The sequence below is a fragment of the Panthera onca genome, chromosome X, assembly GCF_046562875.1.
Source record: "Panthera onca isolate mPanOnc1 chromosome X, mPanOnc1 haplotype 2, whole genome shotgun sequence".
Classification (NCBI taxonomy): domain Eukaryota; kingdom Metazoa; phylum Chordata; class Mammalia; order Carnivora; family Felidae; genus Panthera; species Panthera onca.
The window spans coordinates 110,114,933-110,137,502 of NC_138357.1; positions in this window are offsets into that span (position 1 = coordinate 110,114,933).

Consider the following 22,570-nt stretch of genomic DNA (forward strand, 5'->3'; position numbering starts at 1 on the left):
TGTCTTCTTCCGTTTCTTTCATAAGCTTTCTATAGGTTTCAATGTATAGATTTTTCACCTCTGGTTTCACCTCATATTCCTAGGTATTTTATGGTTTTTGGTACAATTGCAAATGGGATCGATTCCTTGATTTCTCTTTCTGTCGCTTCATTATTGGTGTATAGGAATGCAACCAATTTCTGTGCGTTGATTTTATATACTGCAACTTTGCTGAATTCATAGATCAGTTCTAGCAGTTTTTTTGTGGAATCTTTTGGGTTTTCTGCATAAAGTATCATGTCATCTGTGAAGAGTGAAAGTTTGAGCTCCTCCTGGCCTATTTGGATGCCTTTTATTTCTTTGTGTTGTCTGATGGCTGAGGCTAAGACTTCCAATACTTTGTTGAATAACAGTGGTGAGAGTGGACATCCCTGTCTTGTTCTTGACCTTAGGGGGAAAGCTCTCAGTTTTTCCCCATTGAGGATGATATTAATGTTGGGTCTTTCATATATGGCTTTTATGATCTCGAGGTGTGATCCTTCTATCCCTACTTTCTTGAGGGTTTTTATCAAGAAAGTATGCTGTATTTTGTCAAATGCTTTCTCAGGATCTATTGAGAAGATCATGTGGTTCTTGTCCTTTCTTTAATTGATGTGATGAATCACATTGATTGTTTTGCGGATATTGAGCCAGCCCTGCATCCCAGGTATAAATGCCACTTAGTCATGGCGAATAATTTTTTTAATGTATTGTTGGATCTGGTTGGCAAATATCTTGTTGAGGATTTTTACATCCATGTTCATCAGGTAAATTAGTCTGTAGTTATCCTTTTTCTAGGATTTTTATGGTTTCAGGTCTCACATTTAGGTCTTTCATCCATTATGAATTTATTTTTGTGTATTTACCCAAAGAATGCAAAAATACTAATTCAAAGGGATACATGCACCCTGATGTTTATAGCAGCATTGTCTATATTAGCCAAATTATGGAAACAGCCCAAATGTATATCAACTGATGAATGAATAAAGATGTGGTATATAGATACAATGGACTATTAGTCATAAAAAGGAATGAAATCTTGTCATTTGCAATGACATGGATGGAGCTAGAGAGTATTATGCTAAGCGGAATAAGTCAGGGAAAGACAAATACTATATGATTTCACTCATGTGGTATTTAAGAAGCATAGCAGGGGCGCCTGTGTGGCTCAGTTGGTTAAGTGTCTGACTTTGGCTCAGGTCATGATCTCACAGTTCGTGAGTTCTAGCCCCACGTCAGGCTCTGTGCTGACAGCTCAGAGCCTGGAGCCTGCTTCACATTCTGTGTCTCCCTCTCTCTCTGCCCCTTCCCTGCTCATGCTCTCTCTCTGTCTCAAAAATAAACATTAAAAAAAAATTTAAAAAGAAGCAAAGCAAATAAACAAAGGGAAAAAAAGAGAGGCAAACCAAGAAATAGACTCTTAATTATAGACAACAAAGTGGCGGTTACCAGTGGGGAGGTGGGTGTGGGGATAGGTGAAGTAGGTAATGGGGATTAAGGAGTGCACCTGTTATGATGAGCACTGGGTGTTGTATGGAAGTTTTGAATCACTATATTGTGTGCCTGAAACCAATATTACACTGTATGTTAACGAACTGGAATTCAAATAAAAACTTAAATAAAAGCCAATTTTGGCTTTGGTTGCTTATGTTCAAGTATTAATTTATCAGAGAGGTTCTCTCTGGCTTCTCAATCTCTATATTCTTGCCCCTTATTTTTTTTTATAGTCATCATTATCTGAACCTATGTTATTTACTTATTCTTCTGTGTGCTTATTGACTGTCTCATGTTAAATGTACTTACCTGTGTCACTTAGTCATGTACAATTTTAAGGTTCATTTTGGTGGATAATAGTAGCTGCTTAAGGGGCCCCCGGGTGGCTCAGTCATTTGAGCATCCGACTTTAGCTCAGGCCATGATCTCACAGCTTGTGAGTTTGAGCCACACGTTGGGCTCTGTGCTGCCAGCTCAGAGCCGGGAGCCTGCTTGGGATTCTGTGTCTCCCTCTCCCTCTGCTCCTCCCCCGCTCACATTCTGTCTCTCTTTGTCTCTCAAAAATAAATGAACATAAAAAAATTTAAAAATAGTAGCTGCTGAAGAAATTTTTAGTGGATGTTGGCTTGTTAGTCACCTATAGCCTCATTCCTATGTCATAATGAAAGCAAGTCTCAGACCATATCCTGCCACATATACAGATCTTAAATAAGTGTTCATTCTCAAGCAGGTACAAAACAGTTAATTCAACCCATTCTTTAAGCTTTTTAGAGCCACAGGCCTCTGTCTTCTCAGATGTTTTGTCTTCCACCTTGTATGAAAGGTTCTGTTCTGGCAGAGGCATAACAGTATCCCACAGGCAGGATTTTATTACCTCTGGTTAGGTCAGGCCATGAGAAATTCTCTGAAGAGTTGGACCCAGAAATGTTCAGGGATCAAACTTTGGGTGCTATCCTTAAGTGCACAGGCAATGGGCCTTGATGCTTTCTTTTTTTTTTTTTTTCAATATATGAAATTTATTGTCAAAATGGTTTCCATACAACACCCAGTGCTCATCCCAAAAGGTGCCCTCCTCACTACCCATCACCCGCCCTCCCCTCCCTCCCACCCCCCATCAACCCTCAGTTTGTTCTCAGTTTTTAAGAGTCTCTTATGCTTTGGTTCTCTCCCACTCTAACTTCTTTTTTTTTTCCCTTCCCCTCCCCCATGGGTTTCTGTTAAGTTTCTCAGGATCCACATAAGAGTGAAACCATATGGTATCTGTCTTTCTCTGTATGGCTTATTTCACTTAGCATCACACTCTCCAGTTCCATCCACGTTGCTACAAAGGGCCATATTTCGTTCTTTCTCATTGGCACGTAGTACTCCATTGTGTATATAAACCACAATTTCTTTATCCATTCATCAGTTGATGGACATTTAGGCTCTTTCCATCATTTGGCTATTGTTGAGAGTGCTGCTGGAAACATTGGGGTGCAAGTGCCCCTATGCATCAGTACTCCTGTATCCCTTGGGTAAATTCCTAGCAGTGCTATTGCTGGGTCATAGGGTAGCTCTATTTTTAATTTTTTGAGGAACCTCCGCACTGTTTTCCAGAGCGGCTGCACCAATTTGCATTCCCACCAACAGTGCAAGAGGGTTCCCGTTTCTCCACATCCTCTCCAGCATCTATAGTCTCCTGATGTGTTCATTTTGGCCACTCTGACTGGCGTGAGGTGATATCTGAGTGTGGTTTTGATTTGTATTTCCCTGATGAGGAGCGACGTTGAGCATCTTTTCATGTGCCTGTTGGCCCTCCGGATGTCTTCTTTAGAGAAGTGTCTATTCATGTTTTCTGCCCATTTCTTCACTGGGTTATTTGTTTTTCGGGTGTGGAGTTTGGTGAGCTCTTTATAGATTTTGGAGACTAGCCCTTTGTCCGATATGTCATTTGCAAATATCTTTTCCCATTCCGTTGGTTGCCTTTTAGTTTTGTTGGTTGTTTCCTTTGCTGTGCAGAAGCTTTCTATCTTCATAAGGTCCCAGTAGTTCATTTTTGCTTTTAATTCCCTTGCCTTTGGGGATGTGTCGAGTAAGAGATTGCTACGGCTGAGGTCAGAGAGGTTTTTTCCTGCTTTCTCCTCTAGGGTTTTGATTGTTTCCTGTCTCACATTCAGGTCCTTTATCCATTTTGAGTTTATTTTTGTGAATGGTGTGAGAAAGTGGTCTAGTTTCAACCTTCTGCACGTTGCTGTCCAGTTCTCCCAGCACCATTTGTTAAAGAGACTGTCTTTTTTCCATTGGATGTTCTTTCCTGCTTTGTCAAAGATTGGTTGGCCATATGTTTGTGGGTCTAATTCTGGGGTTTCTATTTTATTCCATTAGTCTATGTGTCTGTTTTTGTGCCAATACCATGCTGTCTTGATGATGACAGCTTTGTAGTAGAGGCTAAAGTCTGGGATTGTGATGCCTCCTGCTTTGGTCTTCTTCTTCAAAATTACTTTGGCTATTTGGGGCCTTTTGTGGTTCCATATGAATTTTAGGATTGCTTGTTCTAGTTTCGAGAAGAATGCTGGTGCAATTTTGATTGGGATTGCATTGAATGTGTAGATAGCTTTGGGTAGTATTGACATTTTGACGATATTTATTCTTCCAATCCATGAGCAGGGAATGTCTTTCCATTTCTTTATATCTTCTTCAATTACCTTCATAAGCTTTCTATAGTTTTCAGCATACAGATCTTTTACATCTTTGGTTAGATTTATTCCTAGGTATTTTATGCTTCTTGGTGCAATTGTGAATGGGATCAGTTTCTTTATTTGTCTTTCTGTTGCTTCATTGTTAGTGTATAAGAATGCAACTGATTTCTGTACATTGATTTTGTATCCTACAACTTTGCTGAATTCATATATCAGTTCTAGCAGACTTTTGGTGGAGTCTATCGGATTTTCCATGTATAGTATCATGTCATCTGCAAAAAGTGAAAGCTTGACTTCATCTTTGCCAATTTTGATGCCTTTGATTTCCTTTTGTTGTCTGATTGCTGATGCTAGAACTTCCAACACTATGTTAAACAACAGTGGTGAGAGTGGGCATCCCTGTCATGTTCTTGATCTCAGGGAAAAAGCTCTCAGTTTTTCCCCATTGAGGATGATGTTAGCTGTGGGCTTTTCATAAATGGCTTTTATGATCTTTAAGTATGTTCCTTCTATCCCAACTTTCTCAAGTGTTTTTATTAAGAAAGGTTGCTGAATTTTGTCAAAGGCCTTTTCTGCATCGATTGACAGGATCATATGGTTCTTATCTTTTCTTTTATTAGTGTGATGTATCACGTTGATTGATTTGCGAATGTTGAACCAGCCCTGCATCCCAGGAATGAATCCCACTTGATCATGGTGAATCATTCTTTTTATATGCTGTTGAATTCGATTTGCTAGTATCTTATTGAGAATTTTGCATCCATATTCATCAGGGATATTGGCCTGTAGTTCTCCTTTTTTTTTTTTTTTTTAATTTTTTTTTTCAACGTTTTTTTTTTTATTTATTTTTGGGACAGAGAGAGACAGAGCATGAACGGGGGAGGGTCAGAGAGAGAGGGAGACACAGAATCGGAAACAGGCTCCAGGCTCCGAGCCATCAGCCCAGAGCCTGACGCGGGGCTCGAACTCACGGACCGCGAGATCGTGACCTGGCTGAAGTCGGACGCTTAACCGACTGCGCCACCCAGGCGCCCCTGTAGTTCTCCTTTTTTACTGGGTCTCTGTCTGGTTTGGGAATCAAAGTAATACTGGCTTCATAGAATGAGTCTGGAAGTTTTCCTTCCCTTTCTATTTCTTGGAATAGCTTGAGAAGGATAGGTATTATCTCTGCTTTAAACGTCTGGTAGAACTCCCCTGGGAAGCCATCTGGTCCTGGACTCTTATTTGTTGGGAGATTTTTGATAACCGATTCAATTTCTTTGCTGGTTATGGGTCTGTTCAAGCTTTCTATTTCCTCCTGATTGAGTTTTGGAAGAGTGTGGGTGTTTAGGAATTTGTCCATTTCTTCCAGGTTGTCCAGTTTGTTGGCCTATAATATTTCATAGTATTCCCTGATAATTGTTTGTATCTCTGAGGGATTGGTTGTAATCATTCCATTTTCATTCATGATTTTATCTATTTGGGTCATCTCCCTTTTCTTTTTGAGAAGCCTGGCTAGAGGTTTGTCAATTTTGTTTATTTTTTCAAAAAACCAACTCTTGGTTTCATTGATCTGCTCTACAGCTTTTTTAGATTCTATATTGTTTATTTCTGCTCTGATCTTTATTATTTCTCTTCTTCTGCTGGGTTTAGGCTGCCTTTGCTGTTCTGCTTCTATTTCCTTTAGGTGTGCTGTTAGATTTTGTATTTGGGATTTTTCTTGTTTCTTGAGATAGGCCTGGATTGCAATGTATTTTCCTCTCAGGACTGCCTTCGCTGCGTCCCAAAGCGTTTGGATTGTTGTATTTTCATTTTCGTTTGTTTCCATATATTTTTTAATTTCTTCTCTAATTGCATGGTTGACCTACTCATTCTTTAGTAGGGTGTTCTTTAACCTCCATGCTTTTGGAGGTTTTCCAGACTTTTTCCTGTGGTTGATTTCAAGCTTCATAGCATCGTGGTCTGAAAGTATGCATGGTATAATTTCAATTCCTGTATACTTATGAAAGGCTGTTTTGTGACCCAGTATATGATCTATTTTGGAGAATGTTCCATGTGCACTCGAGAAGAAAGTATATTCTGTTGCTTTGGGATGCAGAGTTCTAAATATATCTGTCAAGTCCATCTGATCCAATGTATCATTCAGGGCCCTTGTTTCTTTATTGACCGTGTGTCTAGATGATCTATCCATTTCTGTAAGTGGAGTGTTAAAGTCCCCTGCAATTACCACATTCTTATCAATAAGGTTGCTTATGTTTATGAGCAATTGTTTTATATATTTGGGGGCTCCTGTATTTGGTGCATAGACATTTATAACTGTTAACTCTTCCTGATGGATAGACCCTGTAATTATTATATAATGCCCTTCTTCATCTCTTGTTACAGCCTTTAATTTAAAGTCTAGTTTGTCTGATATAAGTATGGCTACTCCAGCTTTCTTTTGGCTTCCAGTAGCATGATAAATAGTTCTCCATCCCCTCACTCTCAATCTAAAGGTGTCCTCAGGTCTAAAATGAGTCTCCTGTAGACAGCAAATAGATGGGTCTTGTTTTTTTATCCATTCTGATACCCTGTGTCTTTTGGTTGGCACATTTAGTCCATTTACATTCAGTGTTATTGTAGAAAGATACAGGTTTAGAGTCATTTTGATGTGTCTATGTTTTATGCTTGTAGCGATGTCTCTGGTACTTTGTTTCACAGGATTCCCCTTAGGATCTCTTGTAGGGCTGGTTTAGTGGTGATGTATTCCTTCAGTTTTTGTTTGTTTGGGAAGACCTTTCTCTCTCCTTCTATTCTAAATGACAGACTTGCTGGATAAAGGATTCTCGGCTGCATATTTTTGCTGTTCATCACATTGAAGATCTTGTGCCAATCCTTTCTGGCCTGCCAAGTTTCAAAAGAGAGATCAGTCACGAGTCTTATAGGTCTCCCTTTATATGTGAGGGCACGTTTATCCCTTGCTGCTTTCAGAATTTTCTCTTTATCCTTGTATTTTGCCAGTTTCACTATGATATGTTGTGCAGAAGATCGATTCAAGTTACGTCTGAAGGGAGTTCTCTGTGCCTCTTGGATTTCAATGCCTTTTTCCTTCCCCAGTTCAGGGAAGTTCTCAGCTATAATTTCTTCAAGTACCCCTTCAGCACCTTTCCCTCTCTCTTCCTCCTCTGGGATACCAATTATGCGTATATTATTTCTTTTTAGTGTATCACTTAGTTCTCTAATTTTCCCCTCATACTCCTGGATTTTTTTATGTCTCTTTTTCTCAGCTTCGTCTTTTTCCATAATTTTATCTTCTAGTTCTCCTATTCTCTCCTCTGCCTCTTCAATCCGAGCCATGGACGTTTCCATTTTATTTTGCATTTCGTTTAAAGCGGTTTTCAGCTCCTCCTGACTGTTCCTTAGTCCCTTGATCTCTGTAGCAAGAGATTCTCTGCTGTCCTCTGTACTGTTTTCAAGCCCAGCGATTAATTTTATGACTATTATTCTAAATTCACTTTCTGTTATATCATTTAAATCCTTTTTGATCAGTTCATTAGCTGTTGTTATTTCCTGGAGATTCTTTTGAGGGGAATTCTTCTGTTTGGTCATTTTGGATAGTCCCTGGAGTTGTGTGGACCTGCAGGTCACTTCCCCTGTGCTGTGGTGTATAATTGGAGTTGGTGGGCGGGGCCGCAGTCCGACCCGATGTCTGCCCCCAGCCCACCGCTGGGGCCACAGTCAGACTGGTGTGTGCCTTCTCTTCCCCTCTCCTAGGGGCGGGATTCACTGTGGGGTGGCGTGGCCCGTCTGGGCTACTTGCACACTGCCAGGCTTGTGGTGCTGGGGATCTGGCGTATTAGCTGGGGTGGGTAGGCAAGGTGCACGGGGGCAGTGGGGGCAGGCTTAGCTCGCTTCTCCTTAGGTGATCCACTTCAGGAGGGGCCCTGTGGCAGTGGGAGGGAGTCAGACCCGCTGCCGGAGGGGTGGCTCCGCAGAAGCACAGTGTTGGGTGTTTGCATGGAGCGAGCAAGTTCCCTGACAGGAACTGGTTCCCTTTGGGATTTTGGCTGGGGGATGGGCGAGGGAGATGGCACTGACGAGCGCCTTTGTTCCCCGCCAAACTGAGCTCTGTCGTCCGGGGCTCAGCAACTCTCCCTCCCTCTGTCCTCCAGCCTTCCCGCTTTCCGAGCAGAGCTGTTAACTTATGACCTTCCAGGTGTCAAGTCGCGCTTGCTGTCGGAACACACTCTGTCCGGCCCCTCCGCTTTTGCAAGCCAGACTCGGGGCTCTGCTTGGCTGGGGAGCCGCCCCTCCGCCCCGGCTCCCTCCCGCCAGTCCGTGGAGCGCGCACCGCCTCACCGCCCTTCCTACCCTCTTCCGTGGGCCTCTCGTCTGCGCTTGGCTCCGGAGACTCCGTTCTGCTAATCCTCTGGCGGTTTTCTGGGTTATTTAGGCAGGTGTAGGTGGAATCTAAGTGATCAGCAGGACACGCGGTGAGCCCAGCGTCCTCCTATGCCGCCACCTTCCTAGTAACTCAGGGCCTTGATGCTTTCTAATACCTTGTTTATGTAAATGTGGACAGTGACTCTAAAATGTTTTTATCCAGTCCATATTTCTTGAGTAGCTTTACCTTTATCAGGGAAAGCTCATTTCACACATTCATCATGTTAATTCATAGATCACCGATTTCATCAGAATCCTGCTTTTTGACTTTCAGTGTGCTAATTTAACAAAGCATGGCACATTGGTCTTGATAGTGTAACAGAAGAACTTGTAGTAGAATAGCCTCCTTTGGAGTATAGTCTGTGGTATTATGCTAACTGACCACTACAGGAATATAGAATCTTGATTAAGGCAACTGATTGTTTTTAGAATTGAAGTTTAACAAAACGATACACAGTTACTATCACAGTGTGTGCTCTGAAGTATTTTTCTACTTATTTTTATTATTGACATATAGTTGGCTTACAATGTCATATTAGTTGCAGGTGTACAACATAGTGATTCAACATTTCTATACATTATTCAATGTTTACCATGATAAGCATAGTCACCATCTGTCACCATACATTATTACCATATTACTGACTGTATTCCCTATGTTGTACTTTTCATCTCCATGACTTATTTATTTTACTAAGTGTCTTAAAATACCGTCATTGTAGCATCTCCCTGACTGGAATGGAAACTCCAGAAGAACAGAGTTCTTGTATTTCTTCTCACTGTATTCCAGTACTTACAGAAGCGGCTCAACAAGCATTTATTAACTGAATCTAGAATAAGATGTAATGAAAGTAAAACTCATAAAATGAAAAAGCAATTATCCTAAAAATGGCAGTGAAATTTTCTGCATTTGTGATGAAAGTAAAGCCAGAAATGATTTAAACACAGTCCATCTTAAATAAGTAGAGTATAATAATAGGTTAAAAATATGGTTTCACTTTGGCAGGCTTTTAAGGTGCTTGACTGTAAAACCAACCTAACCAAATAATAGAACAAATAGTACATAAATAATTAGTAGTTTTATTAAGACTGCCATCACCATTACAAAACTCATAAGAAAACCACTGAAACTGCAAACATGCTGTCATAATAATAGTCTTTGCTAGTTTGGAGGTTCATTTTTAATGTTGTTATTAAATGTTCATTGTGTTTCAGTGATAAACAGCAAGTCTCCATATTTGGTCTTACTTTGCCAGAAATAGATTCCTTGATTAAAAGAATCACTTCACAAAATTATTATCTATCAATCTAGAGCTGTGTTGTCCACTCTGGTAGCCACTAGTCACATAGGGCTGTTGAGTATTTGAAATGTGCCTGCTCTGACTTTAGATGTGCTTTGAGTATAAAATATATACTGATTTCAAAGAGTTAGTATGCAAAAAATAATGTTAAATATCTTATTAATAATATTCAATATTTGATTTCATATTTAAATTATATTATTTTGGATATACAGTAAAACCTTGGTTGTGAGCATAATTCGTTCTGGAAACATGCTTGTAATCCAAAGCACTTGTGTAGCAAAGCGAATTTCTCCATAAGAAATAATGGAAACTGAGATGATTCATTCCACAACCCAAAAATATTCATATAAAAATGATTACAATACTATTGTATGGTACAAAATAATAAATAAAATTCAAAATATAAAGAAAAATAAACAAGTTAACCTGCACTTACCTTTGAAAACCTTCGTGGCTGGTGTGAGGGAGACAAGAGAGAGGAGGGTTATTGTGTAGGACGACTTTCATTCTCACTAATGGAATCACTGCTATCTATTGGCTCAATGGAATCTTTTTCTTTTTGTGCAACTTTAACAAAGAACTTATCCAATGATGCTTGCTTTTGCCACCTTTTGAGGATTTTGCGGAAATGTGACAATGTCCTGTTGTTAAACAAATTCATTGTTCACACTGCTCCAGCCTTATTTGGGTTGTGCTTTTCTACAAAATTTTGCACTGTCTCCCACATTTTAGACATCTCCTTAATCTCATTTGAGTTGAGGGATTCCTCCACCTTTTTCTCCTCCTCCTCTGCAGATGTGATGCAGATGTAGACTTCTTACAAAATCTTGCAATTTGGCCACTCACATATCTTGTTTGTACTTCTCGATGATTTCCTTCTTAACTTGCACTGTAATCATCTCCTTCTCATCGCCTTTCTTTTCAACCTTTTTCTGCATGGGGGCCATCGTCACACTTGCACAGATGTTGACTGCAGTACACTATTAATAAACTCTTGTCATATACTGTAATGTAACTGGCAATAAGGTGGCAGAGGCAAGCAGCCTGGCTTAGAAAGAAGCACAGCATTCCTAAGCTTACTTTTGTCTGGAAAAGCAAAGGACTGTCCATAGGTGCTTTGAAGTGACAAAAAATACTCTAGTGCCAATTTTGGGCACCTTCCACTGTTCTGAAAAGTCACTGGTTTCTTCCAGACACTGTGACCTGAGACTGAGCATGGGAGATGATCATCCACAGTCCTGCAGCAAGGAAGGGAGGGAGGGAGAGAGAAAGAGAGAAAGAGGGAGGGAGGGAGGAAGGGAGAGAAGAATCATTGGGTCAGTTGTGATCATGTGATGTTCGACAACATGTACTACTCATGTTGCAAGACCCTGCTCTTTTATCAAGTTTAAATTTATTAGAAATGTTTGCTTGTCTTGTGGAACACTCGCAGAAAGTTATTTGCAATCCAAGGTTTTACTGTAGTTGGTTTGATAAAATATATTATTAAAATTAATTTCAACTGATGAATGGATAAAGAAGATGCGGTTTATATATACAATGGAATACTACTTGGAAGTGAGAAAGAATGAAATCCTGCCATTTGCAGCAACATGTATGGAGCTGGAGGGTATTATGCTAAGTGAAATAAGTCAGTCAGAGAAAGACAGATGTATGTTTTCACTCATGTGGAACTTGAGAAATTTAACAGAAGACCATGGGGGAAGGGAAGGGGAAAAATAGTTACAGAGAGGGAGGGAGGCAAACCAAAAGAGACTCTTAAATACAGAGAACCAACTGAGTGTTGATGGGGGGCGGGGGAGAGGGGGAAATGGGTGATGAGCATTGAGGAGGGCACTTGTTGGGATGAGCACTGGGTGTTGTATGTAAGTGATGAACCATGGGAATCTACCCCCAAAACCAAGAGCACACTGTATACGCTGTATGTTAGCCAACTTGACAATAAATTATATTAAAGAAATAAATTAATTAATTAATTTCACCTGTTTCTTTTTACTTTTCAAAATATAGTTAGTAGAAAATTTAAAATTATTATTTGTGGCCAGCATTATATTTCTGCTGGATGTCACTGATCTAGATGTTATTAGAGTGATGTACAGATGGGTGTTTATTTCATTATTTATTTATTTTAACATTTATTTATTTTTGAGGACAGAGAGAGACAGAGCATGAGCAAGGGAGGGACAGAGTGTGGGGGGGAGACACAGAATCCGAAGCAGGCTCTAGGCTCTGAGCTGTCAGCATGGAGTCTGATGCGGGGCTCGAACCCACGAACTGTGAGATCATGACCTGAGCTGAAGTCGGAGGCTTAATTGACTGAGCCACCCAGGAACCCCAGATTGGTGTTTATTTTAGAGACACTGAGTGTGATCCTTGTTCCTGGTTACCACTAAGGGAGGAGATTCTATACCTGACTGTGTACTCATCCTCACTTTTAGACCATCTGAACCTAGGAATAGATATTAGCCACCAGGGTGTTAGAAATGATAGCTCTTTATTTTGCATTGGAGACTAAATGAGAACCTGACCTCCCTGCTTGCTTAGCAAGCAGGGCGGGGATGAGGCAGAACTCTGAGCAGAGATGCTTTCAGTGTTTCTCCCATGGAGGGGGACTTTATTTACTTTTTGAGCTTCTTAAAAATTGGTATATTCCTGTTATTCAAAAATCTGAAACCTTTCTAGTTACTTTCTGCCTCTTTCTGCTCTTTTAATAATAACAAGTGTAAACTTTACAAAAATGAAATCATTAACACTTCTATCATCTTGATTTGTGATTTTATTTTTGCATGTTACTTTACATATGGATGGTGTATCATTAAATAGTTGTAGTTAATTTTTTTTAATGTTTATTTTTGAGAGAGAGAGAGGGGGAGAGTGCATGAGTAGGGGAAGGCAGAGAGAGAAGGAGAGAGAGAGAATCCCAAGCTGACTCTGTGCTGTTAGCACAAAGCCTGATGTGGGGCTTGAACCCATGAACCCTGAGATCATGACCTGAGCTGAAGTCGGACACTCAAGTGACTGAGCCACCCAGGCACCCCAATAGTTGTAGTTTTTAATGCACAAATATACTCATACTTTATATTCTGCTATTGGAACTTAACATTCTGTAATAAATGTTTGTTTGACCATTTTCCAACTGTCATTATAATTGTTTTTAAGGTTGCATGATATTTCATTGTGTTGTTGAATCTTAATTAAAATCCCAACTTAGTGAGGTTTTCTCACCCAGGAAGTGTGGTTTAGCTTCTTCCTCTATTTATCTGGTAGGAAAGGATGTAGGTACATAATCAGCAATTGGAAGACTCTAGCTGAATATGTGTTAACAACTGTGGGGTCATTAGCATCCCTCATGACTTATCCAACCAGTAGCTTGCTGGGTGCTTACTTACTGTAACAAAAGGTATTATCACTAAGCATCTTAAATCTTTACTAAGCATTTTAATTAAACATATTAACTTGGCTTAAAATGATCTTGGAGGGCCCCTGGGTGGCTCAGTCCATTGAGCTGAGCGTCTGCCTTCAGCACAGGTCATGATCTCGTGGTTCGTGAGTTCAAGCCCCGCATCACGCTCTGTGCTGTCAGCTCAGAGCCTGGAGCCTGCTTCAGATTCTGTGTCTCCTTCTCTTTCTCTGCTCCTCCCCTGCTCATGCTTTGTCTCTCTCTCTCTCTCAAAAATTAAAATAATAAAAACATTAAAAATTTTTTTAAATGATGTTGGAATCCACAGTATGTAAATGTGTTCAAAGAAGAGTTTCCTTTATTTTATTTTTTAAAGTTTTTTTTTTTTTTTTTTGAGAGAGAGAGCGAGTAAGCAGAAGAGGAGCAGAGAAGGAGAGAGAATCCCAAGCAGCCTCCACGCTGTCAGCGCAGGTCCTGACGCAGGCCTTGAGCCCACAAACCATGAGATCATCACCTGAGCCAAAACCAAGAGTCAGACACTTACGCCCACTGAGCCACCTAGGCGCCCTGAGAGTTTGCTCTATATTTCAGTCTTCCCCAAGATCCGAGTGAGCTGTTACTCCATTTGTCTCATTTTTCTTTTAATTGCTTTCTTCTGTTTTGTTCAAACTGTATTGTCCACATTTTTCCTTTCTTACAGTGAAACTGGTTCTAATCTTTGAGAGCATCACCTTTTGCTGTCTTCCTTTCTTTGTCCTCTGTTTTTTCTCTACACATGAATTGCCACTTTTTGTCTTTCTCATGTCCATGCTTTTGGCTGAGCACTGCATTCAGGATACTAGCTCTTGTATCTCTTCCTTTATTCTCAGTAGGATAGGAAAATAATTTTCTTTCAGGAAATCCATTTACTTGTAGTGAAAGGAGGGGTTTCTTGGTAATGTTAACCAGAGGATCTGTCTTCCTCCTCTCCAGCTACTACCCCCTAAGCCAATCTTATGTTTTGAGCTTTTTACTGGCTACAGCCATGAGGCTGAAATCATGGACTTTGGCCATTTCAACTGATCAGTGATCCCTAAGGCTGAAATATAAAGCAGATCTTTAATGCTTTTACTGTCCTCTGTGCTCTCAGGGAGGAAAGGGGAAGAGGGAAAGCATTCCGTGGTATTAGTAATGATTCCTACGGAAAGGAGAATTCTTTATTCTTCATAAACAGTTGGTCCATTTCATTGAAAGAAAAATATATAGTGAATATTAATGGTCTGTAAGCTATTTGTGGGTAGAGGGAACTTATGATGTATATTTGATTCCTCCTCCCCCTGCCTTCTTGTACATTGGTTTCTCAAATATTTGCTGAATGGATGAATGAATGAATGATGATGCTATTATCTTCTATAGGATATATTTTCTTACGTTTGAAATTCAAGAAGAATTGGTATACCCTATAATTCTTTTATTGTATTTTTCCTTACTTCTATAATGGAAAATTTCACCATTTTCACCATTTCACCAATTTCACCATTCTACCATACACAAAAGTAGAGAAATAGTATGATGACCTTACATGTACCTGCCACTCAGCTTCAACAGTGCTCAGCTCATCTCCAATTTTGTTCTACCTGTATCCCTACCCACTCACTAGATTATTGTGAAGTAAATTCCAGCCATCGTATTTCATCTTTCAATATTTTAGAATATAAATTTGAAGGTGAATATGCTTACCTTTTAAAACATAGTATCATTTATCGCAGTTAAAAAGTTAACAGTAGTTTATTAGGATCAGATATTTAATTAGAGATCACATTTCCCTGATTGTTATACACACACCCACACACACACACACACACACACACACACACACACACAGACACACACACATATTACAGTTTGTTTGAATCAGGGTACAAATAAGATCTGTACATTGGAATTGGTTAGTACATCTCTTCAGTATATTATATATTCCATTCCAGTATAGTTAACATACAATGTTATATTAGTTGCAGGTGTACAATATAGTGAATGAACATTTCCCTACATCACCCAGTGCTAGTCACAACAAGTGCGCTCCTTAATCCTTGTCTCCTATTTCACCCATCCTCGCTCTCACCTCCCCTCTGGTAACCATCAGTTTGTTCTCAGTAGTTAAGAGTCTGTTTCTTGGCTTCTCTCTCTCTCTCTCTCTCTCTCTCTCTCTCTCTTTTTCTCTTATTTGTTAGTTTTGTTTCTTAAATTCCACATATGAGTGAAATCGTATGGTATTTATCTTTCTCTGTCTGATTTATTTCACTTAGCACAATACCCTCTAGGTCCATCCATATTGTTGCAAATGGCAAGATTTCGTTCTTTTTGATGGCTATTATTCCATTGTATGTATGTATGTATGTATATATGTATATATGTATGTATATTCCATTGTATGTATGTATGGCTGTTAGTTGTATGTCTGTGTGTATGCACACACAGACACACAAACCACAAACTTCCTTATCCATTTTTCTTACAGTGGATTCTTGGGTTGCTTCTATATCTTGGCTCTTGTAAATAATGCTGCAGTAAACATAGGAGTGCACATATCTTTTTGAATTTGTGTTTTTCATTTTGGGGGGATAAATACCCAATACTGGAATTATTGGATCATATGGTATTTGTATTTTTTAATTTTTTGAGAAATTTCGTACTGTTTTTCACAGTGAATGTACCAATTTACATTTCAACCCACAGTGCACAAGGGTTCCTTTTTCTCCACATCCTTTGCAGCACTTGTTGTTTTTATCTTTTTGATTTTAGCCATTTTGACAGGTGTAAGGTAAGGTGATATCTTACTGTGCTTTTGATTTGCATTTCCCTGATCATTAATGATGTTGAGCATCTTCTCATGTGTCTGTTGGCCATCTGTATGTCTTCTTTGGAAAAATGTCTTTCAGGTCCTCTGCCCATTTTTAATTAGATTGTGTGATTTTTTAGTGTTGAGTTGTGTAGGTTCTCCATATATATTTTGGGTATTAACCCATTTTTGAATATATCATTTGCAAATATCTTCTCCCATTCTGTAGGTTGTATTTTTTGTTTTGCTGATGGTTTTCTTAGTTCTGCAGAAGCTTTTTTTTTTTAATTAATCTTTATTTATTTTGAGAGAGAGACAGAGTGTGAGTAGGGAAGGAGCAGAGAGAGAGCGAGACACAGAATCTGAAGCAGGCTCCAGGCTCTGAGCTGTTAGCACAGAGCCCAATGCGGGGCTTGAACTCATGAACCGTGAGATTGTGATCTGAGCCGAAGTTGGACGTTCAACCGGCTGAGCCACCCAGGTGCCCCTGCAGAAGCTTTTTATATTGATGTAGTTCCAATAGTTTATTTTTGCTTTTGTTTCCTTTACTTTAGGGAGACACATCTAGAAAAAAAGTTGTTATGGTCAATGTCAGAGAAGTTACTACCTGTGTTCTCTTCTAGGATTTTATGGTTTCAGGTCTCACATTTAGGTCTTTAATTGATTTGGAGTTCATTTTTTGTGTATTGTGTTAGAAAGTGGTCCTGTTCATTGTCTTACATGTAGGCTGTCCAGTTTTCCCAGCACCATTTATTGAAGAGACTGTTTTTTCCCCATTGTATGTTCTTGCCTTCTTTGTCATAGATTAGTTTACCATATAAGCATGAGCTTATTTGGTTGTATTTTTTAACTTAAAAATCAATAGAATTACACCTATCCTCTTTAATTTTTTATGTTTCTGTGTATTCCTGTATAAAAGAAGATTTATGTTAGACTCTCTTTCACTTAATACAAAGAAACAAACCAAACTACATTTCAAATCAACACTTGATCCTTTCAAACTGAATTGTTCTCAGAGTAGCCTGAGTCTTCAGGGTATGTCTTATTTTTATAATTGTTATTAAATTATTATTAAAACTTCCTGTTTAAATTTGTCTCCTCATTTGCTGTCCGTAGCATCTGTTACTTGGATGATAATCTGGGCTACACTTCGACATATTTTGAGAGGTTAAAGAATAGTAACATTTTTCAAGTTTTATGCTATTTCCAGTTGATCTTATTCAAGGATAAAGATTGCAACCTATCAACCTGTTTAGAATGAGTGGAAACTATTGGGAGTTTTTATATTTAATTTTATATCATACATATAAATTTATATTTGAGGTTCTATAAAAACCCTACTTTGAGGATTGAATCTTACTTCTATCAGTAGACTCTGAGGCCAAGCTTAACCAGGAATAATTTGTTATATTTCAGACATGAAGCAGGTATTTTCTAATTTTTCTTTAATTGATTATTTTTCAGGGAGAATTGAATACTTTGCTGTCCTTTTCTCACAGTACAGAAACTTTACATGGTCACAGTGACAGGGGAAAAACAATAAAGTATAATTATTTATAGTCTGTTCTTCCTCCCTGCCTTCTAGGTATAAAGGATACTTTTCTTGCTACATCTTATCATTATTCCTTTATTTTCCCTTATCCTTGAGTTCTTATGTATTTTTCACGTGTTAGAGTTTATGTATTACTATAAGTTGTCTGAAATCAGTTTTAGAATGAAGTAAAGTACAAATATAGAAAATGAAAATGTTCATTTTGCCTTCAATTTTCTCAGAAAATTCTTTATTCATAGTTTTGTTTTAAAAAATTTTTAATGTTTATTTTTGAGAGAGAGGGAGAGAGAGAGCCAGAGCCTGAGCCTGAGCCAGGGAGGGGCAGAGAGAGAGGGAGACACAGAATCCGAAGCAGGCTCCAGGCTCTGAGCTGTCAACACAGGGCCTGTTGTGGGGCTTGAAGCCACAAACTGTGAGATCATGACCTGAGCCGAAGTCGGATGCTTAACCAAGTGAGCCACCCAGGCCCCGCCCTCCCCAAGTGTTGTTATTTTAATAATAAAATAATTTATGATTTATGGTGAAATGTACAGATCCTAAGTTCAGTGAATGTACAGTCAAGTGTATACACATGTGACCGAAATCCCTATCAAGTATAGAATATTTCTATCACTCAATAAAGTTCCTTTTTGCCCCAGCATTAAATATTATTCAGCAGTATCCTGGCTGTAGTTGTCCAGTGCTCCTTTGTTGAGAATTCACTGCTGAAACTGGGGTTTCAGAGTTGTTCTGGAAAGAACAGTGAATCTGAATCGTGAGACATAAGGTCAAATTTAATTGTTATAAAACATTAGATGGATAACCTTGGGCAAGTCATTGAAATGCCTTGCATCTCTTTAATTATATGTCAAAGAAAAGGGTCAAATTAAGTTAACTCTTACTGTTCACCTCAACTATCCTTTGAGAAGCCCCCTTTCTTCTTTACTTTATGAATATAGAAGTTGGGGGTTTCTTAAAGCAACTTCTTTGCTCTGGGGATCACCATCAAGAGCCAATTCAGTCACCTTTCGTGGAAATAGTGACCTTGTGTTTTCTGTTCTATCCAGGGTTTAGGTGACTATTGGCGTGGCCACCCTGGAGTCTGGGATTTTCTTCACACCTCACTTGCCTTTATATCTCAGTGAAATGAGAGCAACATGTCGTAGAATTGATGAGAGTCTTGCTTGGGCCATGGCAAACTGAATTGCCACTGTGTTTCTTCTCAGGCTTTCCTCTCGGGTTGTGTCTGCTGAGGTGAGGGTTCACTTGGGGATAAAGTAGGTCCTGAATGATTGTATTCCCTTTTGATAAATAAGATAGAAGCTAGTCACGACTCTAAGAATAGTTTTGGTGCAGGGCTATTATTACACAGAAATGTGTGTTTGTGTATATGGCATAAAGGTGTTCAGAGAAAGAGGAGGTAGCTTGTGGCCTAGAGGTGACTCTAGTTTGTCGAAACTTACTCCTCAAGCACATTCACACATTCTTTGATGAGATTTTGCACACAACCACCCACACCCACAATGCATTTTATTTATAGCTAAGTTATAAAAACAACTGTCTTGTTTTCCACTCAACCTTTTTTTTTTTTTTTTTTAAATAAAATTACTAGGACGGAACAATTGGAACTTGGCAGTGGTTTCATGTAAATTGATTGGAGTCTTGTTCGTGTTCTCTCAAAGAGTAAATTATTGGCCATTTAAGTGGGTAGTTTAGGATTTAAAATGGATATGGCATTTCTACTATAATTTAGTTTGGAGTGATTCATACTAGTCGAAAAATTTTTAATGATGTCCGCTTATGAATACCTAATTTGTCACTTTTTAGAGGGTTCTCAGAGAGTCGTAGGCGTTCACGAGATTTATTATTAGCTGTTTCTTCTCTTCATGACTGGGATTCTGAACTATTTTTGAATTAAGGGAGAAACGCTGGTATGCATAATCTCCAATAGTTTGATCTTGAGAAAACGACAATAACATTTACTGATGCAGACTTCCACGGGAGAACAGAAAATGAGTATTTTGAGTATATACTGTAAAAAATCCACTTTCCCATTAAGTTTTATTAGCACTATTCGTACTTGGTTTATAAAAATTTATTGGTGCCCTTAGGAAAAAAGACCTGTGTTAATCCATTTTGGGGTAACTTTTTAGGTTATAAACTTTTTGTTTTTGATTTCTAGGTAATTATTGTTGTCTTCCTTTTATGTTCTCTAGGTAATTTTTTCAGTACCTGAACGGATTTTTCCTGTTTGGTTATACTTTAAAGTACTAATCTATTTGCAGGATTGTGGCTCAAATTCAGTGGGAAGTATTTAACCACAACCCAAAGGAAACTAACCAGGCCACAACTCATATAAGCCATGACCTTGGCCTCTTTCCTACATAGGGGACAAGAAATACTCTCGTTTCCTTTGTCACACAAAGTGATTAGAAAGGAGAAGGAGAGAAATGTATTGCTCTGATAGATTATACTATTGTTCCCAAATACTGGGTCCTGTAAATGAGAAGTTTATGTGTCCTTGCTTGTTGTCATTTGAGTTACTGTCCCACCTTGAAGGTGGAGTTTACAATACCACTACAGCAGGTGCCAATACATATGAGCAAGAAATACATGTTTGTTGTTACAGTCTTCAGACTTGTGAGGTTTCCCACTTTAGAGCAAAGCTGACTAATTCACTAGCTCTCTCAAGGTGTGAAGAGGGACCTTGGGATATTCTAGGATAGGAAGTAGAAATCTTACATGCATGTTTTGTTCTGTGGCTTCACAACTGCACGGAACCTGAGAGATGATTTACAACATTGACTTTCAACTTTTTGGCCATGACCCACAATAAAAAATGAATTTTACGTTATAACTCTGAACACTCAAATATCTGTGTTCATGTATGTGTCTAGACATAGCACATATGGAAACACATGCATAATATATTTGTAAATAGCTACATACATGGAAACAAGTTCCACAGGAAACAATTCTTACTCTTATGTGTACTCTAATCCTTTTCTATGCTGGCTTATTTCTTTAAAAATGATGCTTTTGACACACTAAATCAATTTTAGAGTTCACTAGTGGGTCTTAATCTGCAGCTCAAAAAAATAACTGATTTAGAGAGAACCCTTCATTATAAAATGACAAAGAGTTGAAAGAGAGTGTACTTACAGCTACACTGCCATTATTTGAAACTTGACAAAATTTAGATGCACTTGTAAAGTTCGCACACTTGAAATTTTTTTTTTAACGTTTTTATTTATTTTTGAGACAGAGAGAGACAGAGCATGAACAGGGGAGGGGCAGAGAGAGAGGGAGACACAGAATCAGAAGCAGGCTCCAGGCTCTGAGCCATCAGCCCAGAGCCCGACGCGGGGCTCGAACTCACGGACTGTGAGATCGTGACCTGAGCTGAAGTCGGACGCTTAACCGACTGAGCCACCCAGGCGCCCTGAAATTTTTTTTTTTTATCTATTTGTAAGGGAAGAATGCAGGCCACTCAGCTATGAAATAAAGAGAATTAAAGTTTGTCACTGCTTTACAATTTGCAACTGATACATGAGCATTAAAATTAGTAGCTGACAAAATCAAGTCAAAAGGTCTATGTGTAAAAAACCCTTACAGAATCACAGAGATTGGCAAGAACAAACCAAAGATGAAATCTCATAAAATGTTAAACAATAGAGCTTGTGTGTTAATCGTGTTTTTGCTTCCATTTCCATTCTGATTTTTAAAAATCGATTAGTTCTGTTACCGACGCCCATGTTCAAATCTCCCATTGTATGTGTATCGTGCCTTGTTGTTCTGTCAGTTTTTGCTTTAATTATTTTGTTGCTGTATATTATTTTGTATTTTATCTTCCTGGTAAACTGTACCTTTTATTTATATAAAGTGATTAACTTTATCTCTGGGAATACTTTTTACTTGCATATTTTCTGACAGTACTATAGTGACTGGCACATTTATTTATTTATTCATTTATTTATTTAATTTTAAGTAGGCTCCCCACCCAATGTAGGGATTGAACTCATCACCATGAGATCGAGAGTCAAAGGCTCTACCGACTGAGCTGGCCAGGCGCCCTGCTACTGCAGTGTTCTTTTCATTATTTGCACGGTATAGTTTTCCCTATCTTTCTGCTTTAGCATTTCTCTATCCTTAGTTTTCAGATATTGTCTCTTTTGATTAAAATCTAGTTCTTTGATTAAAATGTGGTTTTCCTAAGAACATTTGTCTTTTAGGTGGGGCACTGGATTGATTTATATTTATATTAAAATAATAATAGGTCTTGGTCTTATCCTATTTCGTGCTTTATATTTCTTTTATTGCCTTGTTTCATATTGAGTGCTTTTTAAATCATGCTATTTCTTTTCTTTCTATTAGTTTTGAAAGTTATACATTTTTTCCTTTCAGTAGTGTCCCTAGAATTACAGTATGCTTATTACCTAATTTATCAGATCTAAAATTAATAGGTTCTTTTTTTTTTTTCTCCTGGACAGCATAAGGGTCTTAGAACACTTTTAATTTCATTATTTTTTCCTCAGTTATAAATTATTCTTGTTTTGTATCTTAACTATATTTTAATCTCAAAGAACATTACTATTGTTGTGTTTTAAAAATAATATGTATGTATTTTAAAGTTTATTTATTTATTTTGAGAGAGACAGAGAGAACGCTCAGGGGAGAGACAGAGAGAGAGGGAGAGAGAATCCCAAGCAGGCTCTGTATGGTCAGAGTAGAGCCCGATGCAGGGCTCGGACTCACGAACTGCAGGATCATGACCTGAGCCGAAATCTAGAGTCAGATGCTTGACCACGTGAGCCACCCAGGTGCCCCCAAATAATACATTTTTAGATTTACCCACATACCCATTTTTTTTTTTTTTGCTATATATTCTTTGTTCCTTCTTAATTATTTCTTCTGGAATACGTT